Source organism: Carassius auratus, chromosome 1, assembly GCF_003368295.1.
Source record: "Carassius auratus strain Wakin chromosome 1, ASM336829v1, whole genome shotgun sequence".
NCBI lineage: Eukaryota > Metazoa > Chordata > Actinopteri > Cypriniformes > Cyprinidae > Carassius > Carassius auratus.
This window is the reverse complement of record NC_039243.1, coordinates 16,924,295-16,930,826: the sequence shown is the minus strand read 5'-3', so window position 1 is coordinate 16,930,826 and position 6,532 is coordinate 16,924,295.

Below are 6,532 nucleotides of genomic sequence, written 5' to 3'. Positions count from 1 at the left end.
CTTTTCTTCTCTTTTTGAAGAAAACAAACATAACCCCAGGTATTTATTCAATACAGTGGCTAAATTAACGAAAAATAAATCCTCAACAAGTGTTGACATTTCCCAACACCACAACAGTAATGACTTTATGAACTACTTTACTTCTAAAATCGATACTATTAGAGATAAAATTGCAACCATTCAGCCATCAGCTACAGTATCACATCAGACAGTGCACTATAGACCCCCTGAGGAACAGTTCCACTCATTCTCTACTATAGGAGAGGAAGAATTGTATAAACTTGTTAAATCATCTAAACCAACAACATGTATGTTAGACCCTATACCATCTAAGCTCCTAAAAGAGGTGCTTCCAGAAGTCATAGGTCCTCTTCTGACTATTATTAATTCCTCATTGTCATTAGGATATGTCCCCAAAACCTTCAAACTGGCATTATTTAGCCTCTCATAAAAAAACCACAACTTGACCCCAGAGAACTTGTTAATTATAGACCAATCTCGAATCTCCCTTTTCTGTCCAAGATACTAGAAAAGGTGGTATCCTCACAATTATATTCCTTCTTAGAGAAAAATGGTATATGTGAGGATTTCCAGTCAGGATTTAGACCGTATCATAGTACTGAGACTGCTCTCCTTAGAGTTACAAATGATCTGCTCTTATCATCTGATCGTGGGTGTATCTCTCTATTAGTTTTATTGGATCTTAGTGCTGCGTTTGACACAATTGACCACAACATTCTTTTGCATAGACTTGAACACTTTGTTGGCATCAGTGGAAGTGCTTTAGCATGGTTTAAATCGTACTTATATGACCGCCATCAGTTCGTAGCAGTGAATGAAGATGTATCATATCGATCACAAGTGCAGTATGGAGTACCTCAAGGCTCAGTACTAGGGCCGCTACTCTTCACGCTTTATATGTTACCCTTGGGAGATATCATCAGGAAACATGGTGTTAGCTTTCACTGTTATGCTGATGATACTCAGCTCTATATTTCCTCGCAGCCCGGTGAAACACACCAATTTGAAAAACTAATGTAATGCATAGTCGATATAAAAAATTGGATGACGAGTAATTTCTTACTGCTAAATTCAGAAAAAACAGAGGTGTTAATCATAGGGCCTAAAAACTCTGCTTGTAATAACCTATAACACTGTCTAAGACTTGATGGTTGCTCTGTCAATTCTTCGTCATCAGTTAGGAACATAGGTGTGCTACTTGATCGCAATCTTTCCTTAGAAAGCCACGTTTCTAGCATTTGTAAAACTGCATTTTTCCATCTCAAAAATATATCTAAATTACGGCCTATGCTCTCAATGTCAAATGCAGAAATGTTAATCCATGCATTTATGACTTCAAGGTTAGACTATTGTAATGCTTTATTGGGTGGTTGTTCTGCACGCTTGGTAAACAAACTACAACTAGTCCAAAATGCAGCAGCAAGAGTTCTTACTAGAACCAGGAAGTATGACCATATTAGCCCGGTCCTGTCCACACTGCACTGGCTCCCTATTAAACATTGTATAGATTTTAAAATATTGTTTATTACTTATAAAGCCCTGAATGGTTTAGCACCTCAGTATTTGAATGAGCTCCTTTTACATTATACTCCTCTACGTCCGCTACGTTCTCAAAGCTCAGGCAATTTGATAATACCTAAAATATCAAAATCAACTGCGGGCGGCAGATCCTTTGCCTATTTGGCGCCTAAACTCTGGAATAACCTACCTAACATTGTTCGGGAGGCAGACACACTCTTGCAGTTTAAATCTAGATTAAAGACCCATCTCTTTAACCTGGCATACACATAACATACTAATATGCTTTTAATATCCAAATCCGTTAAAGGATTTTTAGGCTGCCTTAATTAGGTAAACCGGAACCGGAAACACTTCACATAACACCGTACTTTATACATCATTAGAAGAATGGCATCTACGCTAATATTTGTCTGTTTCTCTCTTGTTCCGAGGTCACCGTGGCCACCAGATCCAGTCTGTATCCAGATCAGAGGGTCACTGCAGTCACCCGGATCCAGACCAGATGGTGGATCAGCACCTAGAAAGGACCTCTACTGCCCTGAAAGACAGCGGAGACCAGGACAACTAGAGCCCCAGATACAGATCCCCTGTAAAGACCTTGTCTCAGAGGACCACCAGGACAAGACCACAGGAAACAGATGATTCTTCTGCACAATCTGAATTTGCTGCAGCCTGGAATTGAACTACTGGTTTCGTCTGGTCAGAGGAGAACTGGCCCCCCAACTGAGCCTGGTTTCTCCCAAGGTTTTTATCTCCATTCTGTCACCGATGGAGTTTCGGTTCCTTGCCGCTGTCGCCTCTGGCTTGCTTAGTTGGGGTCACTTCATCTACAGCGATATCATTGATTTGATTGCAAATAAATGCACAGACACTTTTTAAACTGAACAGAGATGACATCACTGAATTCAATGATGAACTGCCTTTAACTATCATTTTGCATTATTGAGACACTGTTTTCCAAATGAATGTTGTTCAGTGCTTTGACGCAATGTATTTTGTTTAAAGCACTATATAAATAAAGGTGACATGGATCTTAGCTGGACAACCTCTTTGCATTCAATCACATTCCTAAGAATGTAATCCTTTACCACACAACATGACTTGTTATGTGTTGCTATCTTCTGGGCCTGCAGGCTGTCAGTGTTGTCTGCTGCCTTTTCTACTCTCTCCCTTCCACGCTCATGGGTTTGGTACTCTGTGTTGAAGTTGTTTCTGCATGATGGATGATACTTAGCTTCCATTACAAATAGGTTTTTGCCCTGCACCTTGCGATAAAGAGCCTCTTTCTTTGATTCCTGTGCCCTAGTTTCAATAACTTTCCAGCCTGGTTACTTGTGTTTCCAACTCTGAAACTTTGTAAGCTATTCAGTCTTGCCCTTGAACTTGGAGTTTGCTTTGTCAAAAAAAATGCACAGATTGGGAAACAAGAAGGAACACCTTCTTGGAGCTCCTTCAGATTGAACTGACAGTGATTTGACATGGTGCAGAGAGTCCCTTTTCAATGATAATGATTCACCAGATGTAGAAGCCTTTGACACTTGTAAAATATTTATTTTCCCTGTAAAGCTTTTATAGCAATATTGGTAATGGCCAGTTGTATCCAAAGACAAGTCCTCTAATTTAAATGGAATCTGTTCACAAATATCCCCCATGTGGTATGGTGAACTGACGTCTTCACAGAGTCTCATATCTCATATCCCCCACCCAACTAAGCTACCAACACTGCTAGTCAAGAATACAGATTCGATTTCCAAAAGCCTGTGATTATAGTAAAACTGTTGAAAAATCACAGGTATATCTTAATTATAGTTTCAAATACTTACTGAAATTTTTCCAAAAGAGAGAGCAGTGGGAGATGGCGATCTGCAGGTATGAACCGATGACCACAACTGCCAACTGCAAAGCCTCAAAATTAAAAAAAATTTGCAGTCTATGCTCAGTCAACTTTTTGGACCTTTTTGAATTTTTTTCTGTAGTTTTATTTATTTATTTTATTATTATTTTTATTTATTTAAGTTAATTTGCTTTGTTTTGTTAACTTCAAAAGTAAAACAATTTTAAATATCTTCAGGTCCAGGATAGGTGAAGTAAAAGGTTCAAATAAACCCTATTTTAGGCTGCTAAGTATAATAAAAACACTGTCAAATGAACTTTTTGCTCTTTTTGACCACAGATGGTCAAGATGTTATAAAACATGACAAATAACAATTTCTGGGGTCAGAATTGTATTGAAAAATGTGTCCAATTGTCTCTGTGAGTTGTTTACATCAAAAGCTATGTCACTTTAAATCATATTTAGATTTTTCGGGTTTGGTGCAAAGGGTTAAAAATTAAGCATTTTGGACATTATTTCAGCTTGGTACCCAATTAAATCTTAAAATAGACACTTGAATGATAAAGAAATAATATGTTGTGGAAAAAAAATCACCCTATGCGCTTGAGAAAACGCAAAAATAGTTGATCCTCTACACATCTTTGGCCATTATTTGCTATTTTTGTCCAGAAATAAGGTCAATATGTTGTCAAATGTCAAAAACAACCATTCCATTAAATTGGGATCAGAATTGTATGGAAAAATGTGTTCATTTGTCTCTGTATGTTGTTTACTTCTAATGTTATGCCACTTTCTATATAATTTTTTGATTTTTCGGGTTCCGGTCGGTGCAGCAAAGGGTTAAAAAATAACCCTTTGCTGCACCCCATACCTACTCTGATTGATTCGATAATGTTTCATAGGCATACATGATAGGAAATGTGTGCGTAGTTATTGTACACTGTTAAAAATAATACACTATATTTACTTCATAATATTATGGCAACAGATTACAATCAATATTATTAATTAAATTTAACACATAATAATTAATTAAAATTAATCAAATGAGATGCTAAGAAAATAACCATTCAAAATAGGGCTGTCACTTTTGTGAAAAAATCGCTTTCGATTTTTAAGACATAAGTGTTCATCGAATCGATTGTAAAATCGATTTTCCATGTCTAAAAAAAGACTGTTTCCTTTTTCAACGTCAAATAACGGACGAACGTAAAGAGAGCACTGAAAACGCACAAGTCAGCAATATTTCTTATTTATTAGCATGAAGTTTCTGGCAGAATAACAAACAGCAACAGGAGTGCAACATTCTCGAAAAAAAAAAAAATATATGCAGAGGGGACGACTGTCATAACAAAAGAAAAACATAATTGCAGGCTTCAACCCGGTGCATTTATGATTTAGGCATTTCAAAAATTATTTTAAATAATGATTCAATCCATTTCAAACAACTGTTCAAAAAATGAAACTTTAAATGGACTTTATAACAGGCCATGTGTGATTTTTTTTTAATTTTTTTTATTGAACGTAACCGACACTTAGGCTAGGCAGCACTAGGCAGGCATGAAACGCGCAAAAAGGTTAGGGCCATTACAAATTTATTGGACAGGAAAACAAGTCGATCAACATTTTCGGGGTCCAGAGCAGAGCGTTTTTTATTCACTATATGTCCAGCTGTTGAGAAGCCGCGCTCCGACCGCACTGATGTCCCAGGGACACTCGGGTACAGCTGCGCAAGGTGGGGGTATTACTGGCCGCTGTCAGCTTGCAATGGTCCTTTTCATAACTCAGAATCTCCTGTAACTAGATGCGCAAATGAGGCAAATTCGCGTCTACCATGCTGCGAGACCTCAAGACGCAGGTAAACGCGCCCTTACATTGACTTATCATTGAAATTATTCGCGCCAGATGTTCTATTGGCATTTGGTGTGAACGCAGCATAAGAGGACTGTCTAGCTTTCGCAACGCATAATGCACTTTCGGAATTCTTTATTTTCTTTTTCTGCTTGGTTGTGAGTTTTGTTACATCTATATTATTTTTTTAATTATTTAAAAATTAATAGTGTACATATTTGGTTAAAATCGATTTCCTATTTTCATTTTCAAAACTGTTTTTGGTTTGTCCGATCGATTGTGCAATCGATTTTAGAACTATAAGTGACAGCCTAATTCAAAATGAGTCAAATAGCACAAAAAAACCTTTCTTTGAGAGAAAAAAAACCCCACTATGCTGATGAATACTATGTTTTGCATACCAGGCCAGTAGTTGGCAACTAAGAAACACATCGCAAAAATGTAATTCACAAATTCATGTTTTTCTTGATTACATGGAGATGATACAGGCATCGTGTTCAAAAGCTTATGTTTTCAAGCCCCCAAAACAGAGTTATTGAAGACAACTGATGTGAACAAATACAATCACTGAAGGAGAATAATCAAAATTTTGGTTACCACTACGGTGGTCAGTGTTTTTTTTAGTTGGGCTCTTGACCCTTAAACTATTAATAGGGCTTGGGCGCCAAGTTGAATTCTGGGACGTGGCGACCATGTTGCTGGCCTCACGAATGTAAACATACAGCAAGTTGAACGAGAAGAGCAGAGTTGGGAGAAAGAAAAAAGATGTTAAAATTGCGAAAAGGTTGTGGGATTTATAGGGATATGCTAAATGGATGTTTTTTTCCTCAGGGTAATGTCACAGCTTCCAAACGCTCTCAACGCAAAAGCCTACTGGCGCTCATGATTCTTTAGCTCCGCCCACACGTCACGCCTCCAGCCGGTCGTGTTTTTCCGGGAAAAATCGGTACAGACTATCTTCTAATTAATTGAAATCATTAAACTTGTTTAAGTGTAACATAAAATTACATTATTAGGGACACAATTATGTGCTTTCTATTTACATTTTTGTTGTTTAAACAAAATACATTGCGTCAAAGCAACTGAACAACATTCATTAGGAAAACAGTGTGTAAATAATGCAAAATGATAGTTAAAGGCAGTTCATCATTGAATTCAGTTATGCCATCTCTGTTCAGTTAATTAGTGTCTGTGCATTTATTTGCAATCAAGTCAACGATATCGCTGTAGATGAAGTGACCCCAACTAAGGAAGCCAGAGGCGACAGCGGCAATGAACCGAAACTCCATCAGTGACAGAATGGAG